At 43.4% G+C, this 23,860-nt stretch overlaps 1 protein-coding gene across 6 annotated transcripts in view; it reads right to left on the bottom strand.

The window, feature by feature from the left end:
* SGCD (sarcoglycan delta) overlaps window positions 1-23,860 on the bottom strand; it is a 603,650-nt gene that overhangs the window by 271,910 nt on the left and 307,880 nt on the right. For all 6 annotated transcript variants that reach the window (XM_066590465.1, XM_066590464.1, XM_066590469.1 and 3 more), the window contains one exon: window positions 6,570-6,703. The gene's annotated coding sequence lies outside the window, so the exon portion shown is untranslated. The remainder of the gene's footprint in view (window positions 1-6,569; window positions 6,704-23,860) is intronic.

Raw genomic sequence — 23,860 nt, 5'->3', positions numbered from 1 at the left:
GCTCCAGATATCTTCTTTTTCCAACAGACGTACGCAGTGTTCCACGCATCTCCTTGCGTATTGCGTACTCGCTAAGGCAAACTACTCGAGCGAGTAGTGCCTTATGTGAGTACCTGCCCGCTCGTCTCTAAAGATTCGGGTGCCGGCGGGGGAGAGCGGTGAGTTGCTGGAGTGAGCAGGGGGGAGAGAGTGAGAGAGAGATCTCTCCTCCGTTCCTCCCCCCTCTCCCCCGCCGCTACTCGAATCTTTAGAGACGAGCGGGCAGGTACTCGCATAAGGCACTACTCACTCGAGTAGTTTGCCTTAGCAAGTACGCTCGCTCATCTCTAATGGGGACCTTTGGTGTGCAAATACGCTGAAAAATAGAGCATATTCTATCTTTTATTACATGGCCAAAATGTGCATACAAAATACAGGCATGTGAACGAACCCATCGAAATCAATGGGTTCTAATCACTGCATATTGCGCGCGCAAATACGTTAGTGGGAGGCCGTCCTAAGTCTCAATAGGTGATGTGTCAGTGCTGCTGGACTGAGGTTAATGGCCCTTTTACACTGGCCGACAGTCATTTAAACGACTCCACGAGTGCTGACATCACTGCTAAGGTGATGCAGAGCGTTTAGAATGAAAGACATTGTGGGCTTCTCATTCAGCGCTTCACCTTGTATGTGAAGCGCTGAACGCAACGAGAAGGCAGCGATCCAGCGATGGTTTTTCCAACCGCAAATGGATAGTAAGAAAATTTCTTTGCGTTTACACTGAACGATTATCACTCAAATTTGTTCGTTTAAATGGATATTGAGCGGCAATCGTTACGTGTAAATGGGCCTTTTAATCAGTTTATGCATGACCACAACAAAGTTAGCTGATAAGATGGTACAGGAGAGAAGAGATAAGGACTGAAAACCAAAGGGCCATTTACATGGGATGATTATCATTCAGAATTGTTCAAATTCCAACATTCCCGCGCTTGAGCAATAGTTGTCCCATGTAATTGCAACAACTTAGCAAAAGTCGTTCAGTCTCAGCGTGCAGAAAACCGCGCCGTTCAGTGTAAACAGCAGTCATTCCCTTCTGAACAACTTCATCTGCTTACTGTGAATGGAGGCAGGCAGGGTAGAACGCTCCCCGGCCGGCTCCACCTCCATGCCGGCCGCGCTGTGAGCAATGCCAGCGATACTCGCTCCTGTGTAACAGCCCAGGAGCGAGCATCACTGGGATGTGCTGTCACAGCTTCCCTTTAAGAAATTAAAAAGCACAGAAATATCAACCTAAACACCTACATGATGATAAAAGGCGGAGATTTACGTTAAGGTCAATTCTCTAAAGTCCCACCGCTAAACCTCTATTATACACCTACAGTCTTATGCTCCAATGACTTAATCCTTCTGTGGTTTGCAATATGTCCTGTTGAACGTAACTCAAAAATAGACTTTGACTTGTTGAATCCTGTTTTGAGAACCCATGTACCAATAAACATTAGTGCCAATCTTCCAGGCATGGATCATCATGTCCACCAGAGACTGATATAGCATGGAAACAGAGATAGGCACGAAATATTCAGCAAAGGGAATCTATAGAAGAAAACGAGCGCGGACTCCAATCTCCCAATGCATTTTTCATGGCTGGAAATGTTAAGTTATGTAGATGGTGGTCTGCGGCCGAACAGTTCAGGGGTCATGATTGACAGATAAAGCCAGGGTAACATTTCGCTTGAAGCTTGCGGTGCACTGCTTTATTCAAGAACAGTTCCCCTTGTCATGTCCGCCAGGGTAGCTGGAGAATTTAATAAGGGATCTTTTAGGCTTGGCTTTCATGGTTATTTTAAGCACTGCTTTCCAATTTAAGTGCACTGCTACGGTTACACTTACTGCTTCTCAGTTCCGCTAGGAATTTTGCCTGTTTTTCTCGCACAACTCTCTGATCAGCTCCGAGAACTCATCTCATGTTTCAGATATAAGTTTAATAAATGTATCTTATGCTAAGTGCTCCCAACCTAGCCGGGACTATTAGCGTATCTTCCCCATACAGAAGATTTGGAAGGATTTTTAGACTACTGAGAGCTCGCTCCGGCTTCGGGAACATATTAATACTATTCCGCTTTCCAATTCAGTCATTATTTGTTTATTGGGTATCTGGTGGTTTATAGAAGTGATCAACATAAAGATGAGGTTACCATTAAAGATATGTATCCTCTATTCCAGGGGCGTAAGTAAAGGCTCAGGGGCCCTGATGCAAAAGGTGAGCTGGGACCTCCCCTCTATCTGTATCTGTACCCGTACCCATACCTAAACCATGCTGCACAGAGACATAACTTGAAGCTTCTGGGCCCCAATGCAAAACCTGTAACAGGGCCCCCAACTATAATGCTTTATTCATAGTACTGGGCTCCCTATATGGAGAAGAGAGGCCTTATGGGCCCCCTAGGGCTCCTGGGCCCAGGTGCAACCGCATCCCCTGCACCCTCTATAGTTACGCCCCTGCTCTATTCACAGGATAGGGAATACATGTCTAATTCTGGGGGAGTGACTACTGTCAGCACTGCCCGAATGCCCCATCACGGTGCCTTTCAGTCCCAAGGAACATAGGGAGATGCATTCAACTATCTCCCTCCATCCCATAGAATTGAATGGAGCAGTGATCAAACATGCATACCACCACTCTGTTTACATGGGGCATCTCTTGGGATTGCTGAGGATCAACCTTTTATCGATAGATGTCTTCAGTGGGAAAATCCCTTTAATGCAAATTCTTAGTGGTCACGATGAAGAATTGGTACCTCAATATGGTTCTGTTTACCCCATGTTAATGTCAATAGGTTCCTGAACTGAAGCATGCCCCACTACATCCACCTCATAAAAGGGGAGAGATTGCAGAAAAAAAGTAGAAGACAATGAAGATCACAAAGCTCAGACAGAAGAACTGCCAACGATGGGTGATGTTGAAAGAAGGAGCTTTGCCGAACAGCATAATGCAGAAATTGTAAAGCAATAAAAGGGCTGCATCCAAGATGAGGATTTAAATGGGTTGCCCAGTGGTAAAAAAAATATTTTTTAAAACATCTGAGAGTGGTATAAGGTACAGAAATGAAGTCATGCTTACTTTAAAGACTCCTGCTGAGAAGGTTGTGACTCCTTCTGGTCCTGTGTTTATTTGCTCCCAGCCCCCCACCCTCTGATCCAGTTCATACTCCTTAAAGTCCCCCTTGGGTTTTGGTGCTCAGCTGATCATGATCTGTCAAACCACATGACTGTTGTGGCCAGTCACTAGCTGCGATGGTGAGCTGCTGCAGCAGTCAGACAGAGTGTGTCCAGATGTAGGGACTTCCCTACATCTGAGCATGCTCTGTCTGACTGCTGCAGCAGCTCACCATTGCAACAAGTGACTAGCCACAATAGTTACGTGGTTTGACAGATCATGATCAGCTGAGCACCAAAACCAAAGAGGAACCTTTAGGAGAAGGAACTGGATCAGAAGGCATCTGTAAGGCACGTATGACTTTTGTCTTTTATACCAGTCTCAGCTGTTTTACAAAATACTTTTTACCGCTGGACAACCCCTTTTAGGTAAAATGCAGCATCCTCTATGCCTGGAGCTGTCACTTGAGGGCTCTCTGCTGCATAGTGGTATAATAGTGAATAAGTATGCTGTAAGCTCCTAAGCTCCCTCTAGTGGAGGCTGCAGACAACTAGAATTTTATAATTTAACTCTGCCTATGCTGAGGATTTGGATATTTGTATCAGAGAATATACAAGCTCAATCACTAAAAAAACGGTTTGAAAATAATCAGCACAGAATTTTGAAGCTATTGAGATAAAACAAAACTCTGCTTGATATCCCTGTGGCCATCATCCACGTGAAAAAGGCAACAGATGTCTCTAATATATATAAGAACTCACTGGAACCATCAAGGTGTGTGAAGCCAATAATAATATTTCTCTCAAAATTCCTACCATGTGCAGCTGATGCCTCAGAGCCAGAAGTACATGCATGACATATGGCAGGAGTGTGATCTAATTAGACCTTTATAGGCAGAAGTAGGAGATTTACTACAAGAGATATCTTGTACTGACTTCCTCTCTTAAGGCCATTCTCTTAATATCCGTTCATCTTCTTGTCCCTCTGTGCCCTTTGTTCTCTGATGCTTCAGATAGCCAGAATTCTCATTCCTCATTGGGAAGCTTTCATGATAACAGCCCCTATTTTGCGATGGATACTTAAAGGGGTTGTCTCGCGGCAGCAAGTGGGGTTATACACTTCTGTATGGCCATATTAATGCACTTTGTAATGTACATCGTGCATTAAATATGAGCCATACAGAAGTTATTCACTTACCTGCTCCGTTGCTGGCGTCCCCGTCTCCATGGCTCCATCTAATTCCAATGTCTTCTGGCGCTTTTAGACGCGCTTGCGCTGTGCGGTCTTCTGCCTGGTGAATGGGGCCGCTCGTGCCGGAGAGCTGGTCACCGCGTCATCATCGTAGCTCCGCCCCGTCACGTGTGCCGATTCCAGCCAATCAGGAGGCTGGAATCGGCAATGGAATGCACAGAGCCCATGGTGCACCATGGGAGAAGACCCGCGGTGCACCATGGGAGAAAACCGCAGTGCATCCCTGGGAAAGGACCGGCAGCCATCTTAGGGAGAAGATTTTTTAAACTCCTTATTTCGTCGGATCGGTGAGTAGCAAGCGGTTTAAAAACCGCTTTAATTTGCTATTTTATGCCAGGGGGGTGACAGGGGGAATGGGGTAAGTTAAAATTTTGATGCTTGCCGCGAGACAACCCCTTTAAGATTTCACAAATGTCCAGACTTGAAGAGCTCTGCTCTGTATCTTCATATGTACTAATATCTGCACTATATTCTGTACACTGAATGCATTGCATTAGATATCCCATCTAGTAATATGTTAATACGTTGGACCTCCTATGTTCTTCAGAATCGCATAATTCATTGTGCTGTAGATTCTACTACCGTGTTTCCCCGAAAATAAGACAGTGTCTTATATAAATTTTTGTTCAAAAAGGTTTAACTTTTTTACATGTATAGCTGCCTGGACACTATTTAAATTGACTTTTTTAATTAACTGTTAGTAGGGCTTAATTTTGGAATAGGGCTTATATTTCAAGCATCCTCAAAAAGCCTGAAAAATCATTTTGCATCCTCAAAAATTCTGGAAATTCATGCTATGTCTTATTTTCAGGGAAACAGGGTAGGTGTTGCAATCATTCTTCAGGATTATTGGCCCGTGTGGACAGGAAGTTTTTTGCTGCAAATTAGATGAAGGTACTGATATGTTCTGAACATCTGACAGGAAGTAGTCATCGATTTATGCTACTTGTGCCAAACTTACCCCTTCCCTATTAGTATGGTGCAATAGAAATCTAAGCAGGTAATATTTTTCCACTGATCCAGTTTTAACACTTTTTTTTGGCCCCTGGAGTTGGCTTTCTGTTTCATTCAGATAGCAATGATGCTAGAACTGGTCCAATGCTGTGATAGCCCATCTGTACTAAAGAACAAAGAATTGTACATCCTCACATGTTAGTTGGGGCACCAGTGTTGTATTTGGCTGCAGTGCCTGTTCATCAGAATGATTCTTGATATCCTCCTCTGACCCCTTTTGTTAACAAATTGTTTTAAGTCTACAGGATAAACTTTTTCCTGGAAGTTTATTCCTTAAACACACCATTCTCAGTATACTCTTCACACAAGATAACCCCACAGGGTATATGAAGTCCTGACCCCGGTTAGTCTAGCACCAATGACCACGCCTTGTTGGAAGTTGCTCAGATCGTTGGATTTTTCAATTCTAATGTGCATTCACACATCAGAGACTGATCCACAGAAAACTTGGCATGTGATTTTATGTTGCACTCCAATCATGAAAGGGTCGGTGTCTCGAATAAAGTGGCCATTCAATCTAATAACCCATTACTCACTTGTCCTTTACTGTTATGTTCCTTTAATAAGGTTATCTGCCTTGAATGTTTTGATAAAAGGGACCCCGATAGGCTCTCCACGCTCAGCAAACAGCTATAATCAGTTGGAGATCAAACATGATTTATTTTTGCCTACAGTGCCCCTACAGGGAAAATGAAGCATTGCATAGTTTTTATTGAAATCAATGGAGTGTTAAATCTTACACAGTCAGAGACACTCTTTATAGCTGTTCTGCATTCTGCCTAATACATGAGGGTCTCCTGTTTTATCTCAGAATGCCAATGAATTTGAAAATGGGTTTTCTAAACCAGACAATCACTTTAACTAATACATGATGAGTTGGATATCCAAACGAGCTTGGAGATCTGAGGGTGCTGCTGCTTTTTTTTAAGAGCACCAATGAAACGTATTCATTAGAGAACATGAAGGAACAATAATGACAATGGAAACCCCTCATTGTGGAAGGAGTTTGCCTTTAAGTTTAGATTAAACCCAATATCAGTGAGCCCGGCTTTATCATTGTTCTCAGTAGGTGCATAAAGCCATTGAATCATTCAATTAAATCAATTTGGATAACAAAGTGTTACATTTGCTTGGCGAATCAGAACGGTATCACGGTGAACCTTACCTTGATCAGTCCTAATCAGCTTTGGGCAGAATCCGTATCAAAGCATCTAGACGTCGGATGGTTGAAAGATGTGAGTTAAGCGTTTCTATACAAGGCTCGTCGCTATCCCAGAGGGGGGTCTATATCTGTGCCACCTGCAAATCAAGGAGAAATATATTGGGATGAACATTATAATGCTCGGGAACTTGAAACTTGGTGTCTGCCCTAAGGGTATTTTTGTTCTGACTTCTGGGAATAAAATACCTTTGCATATAAAATTTGTCTGTTCACTATACTGGAAACTCAACAAGACGAAAGAACACATTGCAAGAGTAGTTTTTGTGGGTGACCTTCAAAGGCCTAGATATTTTATAATGTATGGGAGGCATTTGCAATTCACTTGTGTTAGTTATTGGATTCTATACATTAATTCTATGAAGTGAGATTGAGACTTTGGTTTTAAGCATGGAGATAATTGTGAAGGTTAAATACTCAGATACAGATATAGAGTAGAGGTTGGTCCCATAGCAATGGAGCCCCTAGCATGCCAACTCTCCCCTAATTTCCAAGGTCTTGTCCTTCATACTCATCTTTTCACATGCCTTGTTGGAAAGAAGGGTACTGAAACCTTCAATCCAATCCCTCTCTATGGTTGTGTCCAAGGCGGATACCAAACACTTCAGATCGGATATAATTAGTTGCCCAAAAGGATGGATATACACACAATATATTAAAGCAGAGAACACAAAACATAAATAATAATTAAAAAAAATGTGGGGACAGGAAATCTGACCCTAACTGCTAAAGCAATTAGATCCTACTTAAAAGCGGAACACTCGCCCTGATAAGGGCGACCCAATGTCAAGAACCTAGGGCAGTCCTGACTCTTCCTAGTTGGAATACAGTGATATATAAGCTACAGAGAATAATTAGGAATATAGTTTAGGTGAAAGCTTACACACAATGAAGCAGATAGAATACAATAGCAATACAGTGAAGGATTAGATGTCAGTGCACCCCATAATATCTTTTATGCTAAACAGTCTTATCTGACAATAGAGCAGGACAGGAGTCACCAACATGACCAGAAACACCATAAGGTTAGAAGTATAACTGGCATCCTCCATAAGCAGGAACCAGGACAAATATGCACAGACAGGAGCTGAATGATTGGCCAGGACTCATACCTCCCAGGCAACCACTCCATCCAAACACCCGCAGAGAAGTTTTCATGTCAACATGTAGCGCTGAAATGACACCTGAAATGATCAACTGACCCGGGTTGAAACCGTGACATCACCCCAGACCTGATCTGACACGTCCGCTGAGACATGACATCTACTTTGGTAATGTTAAAGTATAACACGCATGTTAAGAGAAAATCCTCTGCAAGTTCTGATTGCCAATGGGATCACCTGCGAAAAGACTTCCATATCATGGGCTCTGTCTGTTTTGTACCTAGTTGGCCTTAAAAATGCCCCTATTTAAATCAAGCGCAGCTAAATTAACTACAAATTTTTATGTGGCTCCAGTCGCTCGCCTTAATTACCTATATACATTATTTAAAGGAGCTGTCCAGTCAGAATAACTTCTATTTGCATGCACTAGTAACCCCTCCTATAGTACGGCTTCTGTGCAGTTTCCTCTGGCCATAACAGCTCAGCTCTGAAGGTTAAAGCAGGTGGACCCCACTGATCAGCTATCATGATATTGGTTGTCATATGGGACTGTAACTACATTATGGAAGTTAAAAGGCAGAACTCAGCTTCAACTTTAGCAGTCACCTTTCCTGGATGCGAACAGCATCTCCAAGTACTCAGATACCCCCAGAACTTAGAGTAGAATCAAACAACGTCAACCAGTCATAACAAAAAAAACAGATAAAAAGCACATATAGAAATGCTGACCCTAACAATGTCTTTTTCTATATCTCACCCTGACGCTGTCCCTCTACACCAGAGCCCACTGTCCCTAAACTGCCGTAAGTTGTCTCTGGATGACCATGTCTAAAACATTAACCCTGAGAACAGAAGCAAATGCTGTAATTAATCAAGGCAGAAAGAATGAACACAAGGAAAGGTTAGACAAACCACAAACTAGGAAATCTAGACTGGGCTAAAACCAAGAAACAAGATATACTGACTGGGCAGACTAGACAAGACTTGGAATTAGAGCAAGGAATAGATACACAACTTGCCACAGCTATCAACTGCATCATATTGCGGAAAACAAAACTTTTTTATAGAGAGCTAAACCAATCAGATACTTCTCTCTGTAACAAGGCTGAGCATTGTGGTCCGCTGACCCCCTTCAAGGGGCCATAGCAACAGCTTCAACAATAACTAAGAAAGCAGGAGATAACGATGTAGCAGGATTTCCACTGCTGATAGTAATTTTTCCCTGGACTAAGATATTGATGGCCTATCTTTAGGATTGGTGGGTGATCCTTATTGATCAACTGTTTGAAGTGGCTGTATCACTCATCCCTGCATTGCAACCACTTCAAACAGCTGATGTGGTGGACCCTCAATGATCTGATATTGATGACCTATCCTAAGGATAGGACAACAATATCTTAGCCCTGGAACACTCCCCTAATGTTTATCAGAGGACTTTTAAGCAGAAAAAATTTTCATATGCGATGAGACCACTCCCTTCAACCGATTAAGAACCAAGCACCATAAATTTACAGCGCTGGGTCCTGGGCTTTAAACCCAGCCGATAGTAAAAATACGGCAGGGGTTTAAAGCCTCTGCTTCTGCAATCAATCAGAAGCATGTCGGGTTGTCAGCTTGTAGTCACCACTGATAACCCGGAGGAGAAGGCAGGAGGCATTTTTAACCCTTTCTGCCTTCTCCTTTCTCTAGTACACAGTGCTCAAGGAGCACTATGTACTAAAGAGTGAAAGCGGAAGTAGAACTTCCACTATATGAGCCGGCAGTCATGTGATCGCCAGGATCCCCTGCTGCAGCAGAGCTGCAGGGTCATAGCAGACCCTGGTCAGCTCTGCCAGTGACTATTGTAACTACAGGGGATGTTTTTTCCTGTAATTCGGGCTCCTATGGATGGGGGGGCATAGATGGTAAAACAAATAATTACATAAATAAGTAAAACAATATTACAGAATAAAATAAAACTATATACATAAAAAAGAAAATACCCAAAGCCGACGCCAAGCAAAACCATCACCGTACGCACCCTGTAATCCAAAAACATACATATTATATATCAAAACGTCCGAAACAGAATGAGGAACCCATTCCTTTACTTTATTTTAGTGTAAATACTGCTATGCTAATTAAAAAAAACTATAAATGTTTAAAAAACTAAAAAACAGAAAAAAAAGTCAGTGAAAAAGATATGAAAAAAATAGCCCTATGGGTGGATTCAGACGACCGTATATCGGCTCGGTTTTCACGCCAAGCCGATATACGGTGTCCTCATCTGCAGGGGGGGAGGATGGAAGAGCCAGGAGCAGAAACTGAGCTGCCGCCCCCTCTCTGCCTCCTCTCCGCCCCTCTGCACTATTTGCAATTAAAGGAGGCGGGACGGGGGCGGGGCTAAGTTTCACAAATTAGCCCCGCCCCATCCAGCCTCTCCCCATTGCAAATAGTGCAGAGGGGCGGAGAGGAGGCAGAGAGGGGGCGGGAGCTCAGTTCCTGTTGCTGGCTCTTCCATCCTACCCCCCCTGCAGAGAGAGACGACGTATATCGGCTGGGCATGAAAACCCAGCCGATATGCGATAATCTGATTCCAGCCTATATGTCACAGAAAAAAAAACGCCTCAAAAGTAATTTTGATAGCTGAAATAAAAAAAAAAATAGGGCAGTTAAACCACCACATGGGTTAAATCCCTAAAAAGTGTCTGGTCCTAATGGTACAAAACAGCCTGGTCCTCAAGGGGTTAATCAAGTCACATAAAAATACATGGGTGGCACATATCCAAGTCAGCGCCACACAGCAGTTGCGTTCCCTCTTAAATTGTTACGACATTGATTACATTCGATATTATATTATATATTCCTATACATTATATAGTATAGCATTATATTATTCTTATATTATATTATACTAACATTTTATATCGAACGAAAAAAAAAAAAAGGATCTCCAATGACCTTCACAATAAGCCACAAGGACACAGCAGCTTAAACGACTCAATTCTGCATTTCTTCCTTTTTTTTGCAAATAAAGAACGCTGAGAATGTGTTCGGTACGAAGAGCAAAACTCACAGGGGTTCATTTAGGGACAATAGTGGGATCCTACTTGCTGATAATTCATTCCATAGATTAATTTTTGCATCCTTGCAGTAAATTGCACTGGGGGGGCACAATTATTATCTCCTCATATTACGCGGACACTTCGTTTGATGCGGAAAACATGCGGTTTAATTGCTTGATTTAGATCTTGTTGGCGAAAAAATGAAAAAAAATTCCACTGAAACATTACTTTTAATTATGTTAATTTATATCCGAAAAAGCGAGCTGAATTTACAAAAAGCAATAGCATTAATTATTTATTTGCCTATTAAGGCTGAGTATAAATTATGAGGCTAATTGACTGACAGCAGTTCTTAAATATGCTTATAAGTATATTCCTGCTGTTGTGATAAGTTCACATTTCCCCTGCACCCTTTTCAGCTGTCACTTACTTCCAATGTCTGTCACTCAAATCTACAGAGCTGCGGCAAAAAGCTAAATAATGGAAGCGGAGAACACAGGGAGATATTTAAATTCGCACATGACACAATGCACCGCGGAGAGGAAAAAGGCGCAGTCCTGATGTTTGCTGTAATAGTGGCGGAAAGGACTTTCAAATGTATTCTAGACTTCAGTATAGTCTCGCCCCACATTAGCATTCTAAAGGTAGAGTAATGCACGGGCGCCACAGCATAACCGCGTTTATATATACACATATTTATATATATACGTTTTTGCGCACACGCCTCAGTGCAACGTATTTGCACTATGTAAATCACGAGTTGCTAAATATTGCCACGATTTGTAAGGTTTTGTAGCCCATGTTTCCCTATGGAGCCCTCCTTTCTGCGAAAATGCAGTTTTCGTACAGGGCGATGCAATTTTTTCAATAGGAAATCCTACTGTAAAATCCCTAAATTAAGCCCTAGCTGCAGAGAAAAAAACAAAAACATCAACTAAGAGGTGCTATCCAGAAAAAAACAAAAACATAACTAAGAGGTGCTGTCCAGCTCAGCCACGCGTCTTGAGAAGTCCCCTTGGATTTGTTTGAAGTTATCCGGAAGAGCTTTCCTGGTCAGGAGTTTGAAAAACTCCACCTCTAGGAAGTGCTGCCTCTAATTGGTTCATCGAGCGCTGGCTCGGCCAATCAGAGCCAGCGCTTGATGAACAAATCAAAGCCATTCTATTTATTTTCCTTTTTTTATGCTGCTAGGGCTTATTTTCAGGGTAGGGCTTACATTTCAAGCCACCCCTATCACACCCTGAAAATCCCAGCAAAAGAGCTCTACAAAGTCGCCCGACTTTGTAACGACAAGAAATCGTGATATCACCGCAAGACAATGCCGCGATATCGCACAGAACACCGATGCGACATCGCTGCAATTTTTTCATGTCAATATCGCTGTCGTCCGTGTGAAAGAAGCCTTACTGCACTTTTTGAAGACAAAAACTTTCCCATTTAAATGGATATTTAGCCCTACGAGTTCCAGATGTGTTCTTTTTTTCATACATTTTCCGTAGACTTCTATGGGGAACATTGGTGCGCAGATGCACACAAAAGTCAATGGGTTCTACTCCCTGCATATTGTGCGTGTAAAGGAGCCCTTAATGTTGTGGAAGGGCTGGAGAGGTGGGCTTCACCACAAGGGGACACATTGACAATTTGTTGTCTTCCTGTACTTAAATCCTGAAATGACAAATAAAAACATATTTTACGTTTAAAGGAGATGTCCCGCGCCGAAACGGGTTTTTTTTTTTTTAAACCCCCCCCCCCCCCCCCGTTCGGCGCGAGACAACCCCGATGCAGGGGTTAAAAAAACCACCCGCACAGCGCTTACCTGAATCCCGGCGGTCCGGCGTCTTCATACTCACCTGCTGAAGATGGCCGCCGGGATCCTCTGTCTTCATGGACCGCAGGGCTTCTGTGCGGTCCATTGCCGATTCCAGCCTCCTGATTGGCTGGAATCGGCACGTGACGGGGCGGAGCTACACGGAGCTACACGGAGCCCCATAGAGAAGAGGAGAAGACCCGGACTGCGCAAGCGCGGCTAATTTGGCCATCGGAGGCCGAAAATTAGTCGGCACCATGGAGACGAGGACGCCAGCAACGGAGCAGGTAAGTATAAAACTTTTTATAACTTCTGTATGGCTCATAATTAATGCACAATGTATATTACAAAGTGCATTATTATGGCCATACAGAAGTGTATAGACCCACTTGCTGCCTCGGGACATCTCCTTTAACTCAGTTTCACTTTGCTTTCTATATGTACTGCTTCCTAGCGGTATACCCCAGCATTGTGGTGAAGCCTACTACCTCTCTATTTGCCCTGTCACACAATTAACCCCTTAAAGGGGTTGTCCCGAGGCAGCAAGTGGGGGTATACACTTCTGTATGGCCATAATAATGCACTTTGTAATGTACATTGTGCATTAATTATGAGCCATACAGAAGTTATAAAAAGTTTTATACTTACCTGCTCCGTTGCTAGCGTCCTCGTCTCCATGGTGCCGACTAATTTTCGCCCTCCGATGGCCAAATTAGCCACGCTTGCGCAGTCCGGGTCTTCTTCTTTTCTGAATGGGGCTCCGTGTAGCTCCGCCCCGTCACGTGCCGATTCCAGCCAATCAGGAGGCTGGAATCGGCAATGGACCGCACAGAAGCCCTGCGGTCCATGGAGACAGAGGATCCCGGCGGCCATCTTCAGCAGGTGAGTATGAAGACGCCGGACCGCCGGGATTCAGGTAAGCGCTGTGCGTGTTGTTTTTTTAACCCCTGCATCGGGGTTGTCTCGCGCCGAACGGGGGGGGGGGGGGGGGGGGTTAAAAAAAAAAAACCCGTTTCGGCGCGGGACAACCCCTTTAAGGACCAAGCACAGTAAATGTATGGTGCTTGGTCCTGGGCTTTAATCCCAGCCAATAGTAAAAATTTGGCAGGAGATTAAACCTCCAGCTCCTGCAATGTTAGTCAAAGCTGAGGACCCGGAGGAGAAGGCAGAAGTGTTTTTTTTTAATAGAATCCAGATATTCTGTTAAATGTAAGCTAGGCAGTATTACTCAATGTTATTACTCCCCAATGAGTGCTATGTAGTGAAGAGAGAAAACAGAAGTGTTACTTCCGCTATTCGACCCGGCAATCGTGGCCACCGGGTGCCACCTGTCACAGCAGAGCTGCAGGCCCAGATAAGCTCTGCCAGTGACTATCGTCACTACAGGTGAATGTTTTCCCTTGTAACTGGGGCTCTTATGGATGCGGTTCCTATGGTTGCCCCAGCTACAGTGGAAAAGTTTAAAATAAAAAAAGCCAATGTGAATGATCCCTAGAGGTCTCATATGAAGTCATGGGGAACATAGATGTTAAAAAAAAGTTACAAAAATAAGTTTAAAAAAATGACAGGAAATTTACCAAAACCGTCACCATATATGCCCTGTAATCCGAAACTATAAAAGTTATATATCAAAACATCCAAAATAAAATGAGGCATCTATCTATTCCTGTAGTTTATTTTAGTGTAAGTATTCTAATTTTAAAAATAAACCACTTATACATTAAAAAACACTTTTTTAGCTTTTTAATCTCTAATAAATCCAAAAGACAAAAAAAGGTTTTTAAAAAATACCTTTATTTGTTACAGAAAAAAAACACGACAAAAATAATTTTGGTAGCTGAAGAAAAAAAATTAAGGCAGTAAAAAGTGTCTGATTCTTTAGGGCCCAAATGCAGTATATATATATATATATATATATATATATATATATATATATATATATATATATATATATATATATACAGGCATGTAGCGGAGTTCCGCGGCGGAGCCCGTCATGGCGCCCCCCAGAAGACCCCAAACTTACCTGCGGATCCGGCGTCCTCGCTCCCGCGTGACGCTTCCCCGCCCACCGCCGTAGTACCATGTGACATGCCGTCCACGTCACATGACATGCCCACCGCGTCACACGGCGGTAGGCGGGGAAGCGTTTTCACGCTATCTTCAGGGGAAGATAGCGTGAACGGACGGCTTCCATTGACTGCAATGGAAGCCGTCCGCGCGTACACCCGCGGCAAATAGAGCATGCCGCGGGTGAGGACGGGAGATTTCACGGTGCGGAATTCCGCGATGGAATTCCGCACCGTGAGCCCTGAGCTATTACGTTCAACAGAACCTAATAGCTGCGGGCAAAGCAGCGGATTTCCACCACGAATTACGCGGCAGAAATCCGTCCATGGGAACGAGGCCTAAAACTGTGGATCTAGAGGAAGAATTCTGTTACATATAAGCTAAGCAGTGTTACTCAATGTCAAGTAGCTGCTACAAAAGCAAAAACAATTTCAAGGTGTATAAAAAGAGAAATGAAAACCCTGCAATCCCAGTGTATTATTACCCCTCTAGAAACATCCTGTAAGACTGCGTTTCAAATATGTGATTTAGTTTGGGGAATTACATTAAAAAAGGTATAGGAGTGCAGAAGAGTTCAAAAAGAGGAAATAAGTTATAAAAAGGTTCTCTGTTATCATAAACTGGAGGAAATGCAGATGCTCAGATTGGAAGAAAAGATGTCTTAGGGCGGGGGGCGGGTGGTGTGTGGTTTAGCGGCCGTATAATGTGATAAAACAAACCCATTGATTTCTACGGTTAGAGGCGGTAGAGCAGGGAACTAGAGCCTCCATGCCTGCCTGTATCACATCTTGTATCTAAGCTAGAGGTGGTCCAACAGGGTACTAGAGCCTCCATGTCTGCCCATATCACATCTTGTATCCAAGCTAGAGGCGGTACAGCAGGGTACTAGAGCCTTCATGTCTGCCTGTATCACATCTTGTATCCAAGCTAGAAGTGGTCCAATAGGGTACTAGAGCCTCTATGCCTGCCTGTATCACATCTTGTATCTAAGCTAGAGGTGGTCCAACAGGGTACTAGAGCCTCCATGTCTGCCCATATCACATCTTGTATCCAAGCTAGAGGTGGTACAACAGGGTACTAGAGCCTTCATGTCTGCCTGTATCACATCTTGTATCCAAGCTAGAAGTGGTCCAATAGGGTACTAGAGCCTCTATGCCTGCCTGTATCACATCTTGTATCTAAGCTAGAGGTGGTCCAACAGGGTACTAGAGCCTCCATGTCTGCCCATATCACATCTTGTATCCAAGCTAGAGGCGGTACAGCAGGGTACTAGAGCCTTCATGTCTGCCTGTATCACATCTTGTATCCAAGCTAGAAGTGGTCCAATAGGGTACAAGAGCCTCCATGTTTGCCCATATTACATCTTGTATCCAAACTAGAGGAGGTACAACAGGGTACTAGAGCCTCTATACCCCCATGTATCACATCTTGTATTCAAGCTAGAGGTGGTACAACAGGTACTAGAGCCTCCATGCCCGCTCATATCACATCTTGTATCTAAGCTATAAGCAATACAACAAGGTACTAGAGCCCCCATGCTCGTCTGTTTCGCATTTTGTATCCAAGCTAGAGGTGGTACAATAGAGTACTAGAGCCTCCATGCCAGGCCGTATCACATCTTGTATCCATACTAGAGGCGGTACAACAGGGTACTAGAGCCTCCATGCCCGCCTGTATCACATCTTGTATCCAAGCTAGAGGAGGTACAACAGGGAACTAGAGCCTCCATGCCCGCTCATATCACATCTTGTATCTAAGCTATAAGCAATACAACAGGGTACTAGAGCCTCCATGCTCGGCCGTTTCACATCTTGTATCCAAGCTAGAGGTGGTACAATAGAGTACTAGAGCCTCCATGCCAGGCCGTATCACATCTTGTATCCATACTAGAGGTGGTACAACATGGTACTAGAGGCTCCATGCCTGCCTGTATCACATCTTGTATCCAAGCTACAGGTGGTACAACAGGGTACTAGAGCCTCCATGCCCGCCTGTATCACATCTTGTATCCAAGCTAAAGGAGGTACAACAGGGTACTAGAGCCTCCATGCCTGCCTGTATCACATCTTCTATCCAAGCTAGAGGCAGTACAACAGGGTACTAGAGCCTCCATGTCTGCCCATATTACATCTTGTATGCAAACTAGAGGCGGTACAACAGGGTACTAGAGCCTTCATGTCTGCCCGTATTACATCTTGTATCCAAGCTAGAGGCGGTACAACAGGGTACTAGAGCCTTCATGTCTGCCTGTATCACATCTTGTATCCAAGCTAGAAGTGGTCCAATAGGGTACTAGAGCCTCCATGTTTGCCCATATTACATCTTGTATCCAAACTAGAGGAGGTACAACAGGGTACTAGAGCCTCTATACCCCCATGTATCACATCTTGTATTCAAGCTAGAGGTGGTACAACAGGTACTAGAGCCTCCATGCCCGCTCATATCACATCTTGTATCTAAGCTATAAGCAATACAACAAGGTACTAGAGCCCCCATGCTCGTCCGTTTCGCATTTTGTATCCAAGCTAGAGGTGGTACAATAGAGTACTAGAGCCTCCATGCCAGGCCGTATCACATCTTGTATCCATACTAGAGGCGGTACAACAGGGTACTAGAGCCTCCATGCCCGCCTGTATCACATCTTGTATCCAAGCTAGAGGAGGTACAACAGGGAACTAGAGCCTCCATGCCCGCTCATATCACATCTTGTATCTAAGCTATAAGCAATACAACAGGGTACTAGAGCCTCCATGCTCGGCCGTTTCACATCTTGTATCCAAGCTAGAGGTGGTACAATAGAGTACTAGAGCCTCCATGCCAGGCCGTATCACATCTTGTATCCATACTAGAGGTGGTACAACATGGTACTAGAGGCTCCATGCCTGCCTGTATCACATCTTGTATCCAAGCTACAGGTGGTACAACAGGGTACTAGAGCCTCCATGCCCGCCTGTATCACATCTTGTATCCAAGCTAAAGGAGGTACAACAGGGTACTAGAGCCTCCATGCCTGCCTGTATCACATCTTCTATCCAAGCTAGAGGCAGTACAACAGGGTACTAGAGCCTCCATGTCTGCCCATATTACATCTTGTATGCAAACTAGAGGCGGTACAACAGGGTACTAGAGCCTTCATGTCTGCCCGTATTACATCTTGTATCCAAGCTAGAAGTGGTACAACAGGGTACAAGGGCCTCCATGCCCTCCATATCACATCTTGTATCCAAGCTAGAAGCAGTACAACAGGGTACTAGAGCCTCCATGCTCGTCCCTTTTCACATCTTGTATCCAAGCTAGAGGTGGTACAACAGGGTACCAGAGCCTCCATGCCAGGCTGTATCACACCTTGTATTTAAGCTAGAGGCGGTACAACAGGGAACTAGCGCCTCCATACCTGCCTGTATCACATCTTGTATCCAAGCTACAGGTGGTCCAATAGGGTACTAGAACCTCCATGTCTGCCTGTATCACATCTTGTATCCAAGCTAGAAGTGGTCCAATAGGGTACTAGAGCCTCCATGTTTACCCATATTACATCTTGTATCCAAGTTAGAGGCGGTACAACAGGGTACTAGAGCCTCTATGCCCCCATGTATCACATCTTGTATCCAAGCTAGAGGTGGTACAACAGGTACTAGAGCCTCCATGCCCGCTCATATCACATCTTGTATCTAAGCTATAAGCAATACAACAGGGTACTAGAGCCCCCATGCTCGGCCGTTTCACATCTTGTATCCAAGCTAGAGGCGGTACAACAGGGTACTAGAGGCTCCATGCCTGCCTGTATCACATCTTGTATCCAAGCTAGAGGCGGTACAACAGGTACTAGAGCCTCCTTTCAGGGGTCGGTTCTCCACAATAAATTCTCCTTTCGCTCTGATATTGTAATCACTTACTTGTATCAATGTTACAATCACACAGAACGTTTCCTTCCATTCTTCTAGGGGAGGGATTGTTTTTGACAATGAGTGTATATAGTGTGTGAGTACTTATAACAATTGGGAAATGGCCTGGTGGGAATAAGTATATTTTCAGTAAGTGCTGTGTACATATTATAAAGAGACATTTCCTTCTCTCGTCCAATAGTTTGTCATAAACCTAACATCCCCATCAGACATTACATAACATACCGTATACAATACCCCGTCAGTGTATAGCAGATCTGCTTGCATCATGTCATTCATTTCTATCTGATACACTACAGACTGTTCTACAGTCTAATCCAGAGTTAATGCTTCTCCCGGTGGCGCACCAGTCTGTACCAACATGCTGTTCTTTCCTTTACAATGATGATTACCATTATTAACAGTCATTTATATATTCCGTGGGAAGCGCCGAATGACATACGGAAACCGCACAAACAGATGGATCGCTCTTCCTATACCTAGCTGCCATTCATGGCACTTAGGTGGGACAATATTATGTAAGTGATTCAGGTATTAGCTTACAGCCCGACAAAGGGCTTATACACGAACCGGCCGATAGACGCGACCATCTGATGCATTGGATTCCAACGCATCAGTTCAGATGGCCGATTTTCCGGTGCGTAAAAACGGACGGCCCAAAAAGATAAAGCATACGGTGGGCATTCCCACCGGCCATTTTTATGCCAGCCAGAAAAGATAGTTCTGGAACTATCTTTTGGCCGGAATATGGCGGCCGGTCCCATAGGATTCGAAAAGGGGAGGTGGGAGGGAATTTAGCAGAGGTTCTGCTAAACTCCCACTCCCTTCCCTCCCCCTCTCCGCCCTTGGCTGACTGCCAGCAGTAGGAGGGGTGGGATGGGGTAGGAGCTAGTGTGCTAAAGTCCCGCCCCTCCCTCTTGCCGGCAGCTCCGATAGGCTGGATCGGAGAGAGGGAAGGCACTAGCTCTGCTAAGCTCCCGCCCTTCCCCTAGTTGGCAGTCAGAAAGGGGCGGGAAGGGAGAGGGAGTTTAGCGAATATGCGCTGCACCCTCATCCGTCTGAACGGGCGTCAAAATGGGAGTAGCAGTCATGACTTGGTCAAGGCTGCCTCTTGTACATGCAATTTTCGGCCGTGCTGCGGCCGACCGTAAATTGCAGTGCCTGTGTGAAGGAGCCCTAAAGGTGCGTTTAGATGTAACGATCATAAAAAAATTGATAGATCGGACGATGAACAATAATTTGTTTGCTTACCTCTATAGTTCATTTGATTCAAGCATGAAAATCATTATTGGCTCGATCACTAACTGTTCCCCCTTCCATGAACTACTGATGGCCTACCCAGAGGATAGGTCATCAATTGAAAAGAGGCCAGACAATCCCTATAAGACTAGGGCTACACAAAAACATGTCATACAACATGAAGGTCCCAATGTTGCATCTAATGATTGCCAATGGTGTTGTGTTGTGACCCGCGACCTAAAACAACTGTAAGTCAGGAAGGGTATTGTCTCTCCTTAGGGAGAGCACCTAGTGAGGAGACATATAAGGCCATCCATGCTCCTCTGGGAAAATTATGCAAATAGCAAATGAGATAATGCCTCTACAGCGCCACCTATTAGAATGTAGCATTTCCTGCAAGTCAATATCCGATCTTTTAATAAACCTTGTAACAATGACTGGAAATATAAGTCAAAGCCAGGGGCTTCTCCAGAATGAAAAGATAATCATGCACAGACAGACTGTTTGGGAGGTTTTGCCCCTCATCAGTTTGTAGTAGGTTGCTGGCTTGGCTGGGAGAGAAGTGAATCAGGAAGGCTGTAGTTCCTACATTGTGAGATCACCTAGTAGGTATGAGGAGACTTATAAGGACATGCATGCGCCTCTGGGAAATTTATCCAAATGGCAGATGGAACAATGCCTCTACAGTGCCACCTACTGGAACAAAGCATTCCTGCAAGTCAATGTTAAAGTGAAAATCCAAATTGGTTGGACTCTGGTAGCAAGTCACAAGAAACATTTCCACTATAGACATCGATGCCTGCAATCTGGCTGCGATTTGGACGTTTTTTAACAGCCCAATGACAGTTCTGAAACAGTCATGTCAGTCGCAGATAAGTCCCTTTAATTTATTTGTCCCACAACTATTCTGAGACTTGATGTCATCTGATAAATGTCACCGTGTAGCCTTCAGGCTCATTCACGCGTTGTCACATAAATCTGTTATGCAGAATCAAATCCTTCCCACCCCAGGTTGTATATTTACGCCCTAGGTGAGAATGGGTTCCCACAAATGGCCGTCCACTTATGTCCTATAGAAAATGCGGGCTCAGAAGCTGAACCCACGCTCTCCGCAGTGGGAGCTGGCTATGACTGTCAGCCGGCTTTTTACTGATAACCCCTTACATGGTATGATCAATATTGATTGCTGCATGTAAAAGGTTAACAGAGGTACCCCCTCTGTGATGCCATCGGCCCTCAGTCATGTAATCACAGAGAACATGGCAACGGGACAACGGTCAATGGCATCTGAGTCTGCCATGGCCTATGATCTATGATCAGTGATAATGCACTGCAGGACAGAGGCACTGCAGTGTATTATCAGAGTGATCATAGCATCATAGGTTCAAGTTCCGTACAGGGATATAAAAACTGTAACAAAATATAATAAAAATAGTAGAAAAAAATCGTAAAGAATAGTTAAAAACCGTTTTGGGTGCACTTTCCTATCTTGCTTAAAAAAAATGTAAAAAAAAAAAACCTGTATTTATGCAAGTTGCATAAATTTTTCATTTCGCCTTCCGAAAAAAGTGATTAAAAAAGCCACACATAAGGCAAAATGGTAGCAATAAAACTACAGCTCATCGCACAAAAAACAAGCCCTCAAAAAGCTATGTCCATAGAAAAATACAAATGTTATTGGGCTTTGGGTGTAGGGATGAAAAAAAAAAATAGTCCCCCCCAAAAGGTTTTTTTAATGTGCAAAAGTAAAAAAACTAAAAACATATATTCTTTTGTAATCATAGCAACCTTCAGTAAAAAAAAAATTATCATGTCACTTTAAAAAAAAAAAAGCAATAGAAGAAGTGATGTTTGCAATATACTTACCTCTGGTCCTTTGTCTGTACCAGCGGTACATGTGACGTCACTTCACATGACCATGATGGCCAATCAAGGCCCAGCACTAAGGCGTTTCGTAATGCGTCAGTGTCCTATCCTAGACCGCAACCTGAAAGCTATTGGGCCACAGCCACGTACCTACAGATAGAGGTTGAAATTTGAAATAACCTTAAAAAAGTGACAACATGTCGAAAAGTGTTACTTACGCTGATACAGTGTAACAAAACACAGCTGTGTGAAAGTAAGATTAGATTGTATATACTTTGATGATGTGTTTCCATTCACTGACAGCTAGTAGAGATTTTAAACAAGAGAAAAGTGAGAACTAGCAGCATATTAGTCAGTTGCATAAAAAAAGTTTTATTGACCTAAGACTGCACAAGCCCTGTAACCCTTTCATGACCGGGGGTGTTTGGGGCCTTCGTGCCCTGAAAATAGTTTCATTTTTTGGAATGCTGCATCCTGAAAGGTGATTTTTTTCCCATTACTTAATTTGCCCTAAAATCGTCTGTTCATTTATTTTTAGGACACATGGGGCTTTCTCATTATTAAAATTGGAGTGGATATTAATTAATTTTCTTTTTTTTTTTTTTAGAGAAAAATAGTCAAAAATTGGTAAAAAAAAAAATTTTTTTTTTAGGGTAACATGATTAATTAATTATATTTAGCTCAAAAATTAATCGTCTAGTTCTCCCATGTATCACATACATGTTCATTGCATAATGTATGATGTCACAATAGTGGAGAAAACAAAAACCCCTATTTTAGCTAGAACTGTATCTCCTTCCTTTAGCATTAGCTGCAGCCTCTGGATGACAATCATCCAAGTACAGGAATTTTATTAGTAGAGGCACAAAATCAAATGAAGTCAGTGTAGAACAGGATAAAATTGGTCACTAGTGAGTAATTATTTCATGTTTTATGTAACATAAATTCTGCATGACAAGAAAGCATTAATGCATGAGCACCTGACAACTACGCAGAACTCGTTTGTGTTATGCAGGATCTCTAAAATGGGTGTGCATAGGATTGGAGAGCGGGACGGTGGCTTTTCATTTTTTTACTTTCTTACTATCTTTTTCACATTTTGTTTACTATTACCTACATTTTACAGTGTTTGCTTATTATTTTATTTTACTATGGGGGCATAGGTTAGCAGGAAATACATTGTCTGTGTTCCCTGCTGTGCCCACATACAGATTGATAATAACAGCGATTGAATGGTAAAAACCCATTAGATCACTGTTAGCAGTGGTCTACAGTTATAGATGATCAGGGAGGATGCACATCACGTCCTCTCTGCATGCCTCCAAACCCCCGTATGCGGACGTAATCTCTGTGACATCATTAATGATGTCACAGGATTCCCTAGCAAGCACCTGAATGAGCAAGCAGTGTTTATGCATTCTTGACGCTCATTATGAGCATTGTGTTCCAGGGTTCTGTGTAACCGCTATGATCTGTAGGAAAGTTTAAGAACTTCAAGACAGCCAGGAACTTCAGGTCTTCATATCAGGACCTGAAAATTTCAGGTCCTGATGTTACTTGCTGTGACAGCTGACTGCTCCTATGCTGCTGGACCAGCTGATCACATCATTCCTGCAGCATGGGATGTGTCTGACATTAACTCGATAAGGACCAAGCGCTGTAAATACCGAATGAAAGCTCTTTCTCAATGTTACCAGAGCAGGTCGAGCCTTTAGCTGTTAGGCTCAGACGAAGACCCTGAGGAGAAGGCAGAAGCGTTTAACTGCTTCTGCCTTCTTTCTCGCAGGCTACATAATGATCAATGTAGTGAATAGAGAAAGTGAAAGTGCCACTTCCTGCTAATCACATAATCACCAGGTGCCCACTTGCAGGGCAGAGCTGCAGAGTTGTAGTAGACCCAGATAAGCCAGTGATTACTGTCACTACAGGGGAAAGTTACAGTGGAAATGTAAAAAAAAAGATAATGTAAAAAGAACCAGATAGGACTTGTATGATGTCATGAGGGGGACAAAGGAGTTAAAAAAATAGTTACAAAAACAAGTAAAAGAAATTACAAAATAAAATAAAAAATATACATAAAAAAGTAAAAGGCCCGCCACCGACGCCAATCTAAACCATCGCCATTTGTTTGCTCCTATAAGACCGAAATATCCTGGTCCTTAAGGTAAGCCGAAACTAACAGCTTCTGATTTAGGTGCCTTTG

Source organism: Eleutherodactylus coqui, chromosome 2 (assembly GCF_035609145.1).
Source record: "Eleutherodactylus coqui strain aEleCoq1 chromosome 2, aEleCoq1.hap1, whole genome shotgun sequence".
NCBI classification, from domain to species: Eukaryota; Metazoa; Chordata; class Amphibia; order Anura; family Eleutherodactylidae; genus Eleutherodactylus; species Eleutherodactylus coqui.
This window is presented reverse-complemented; position numbering and strand designations above follow the sequence as displayed.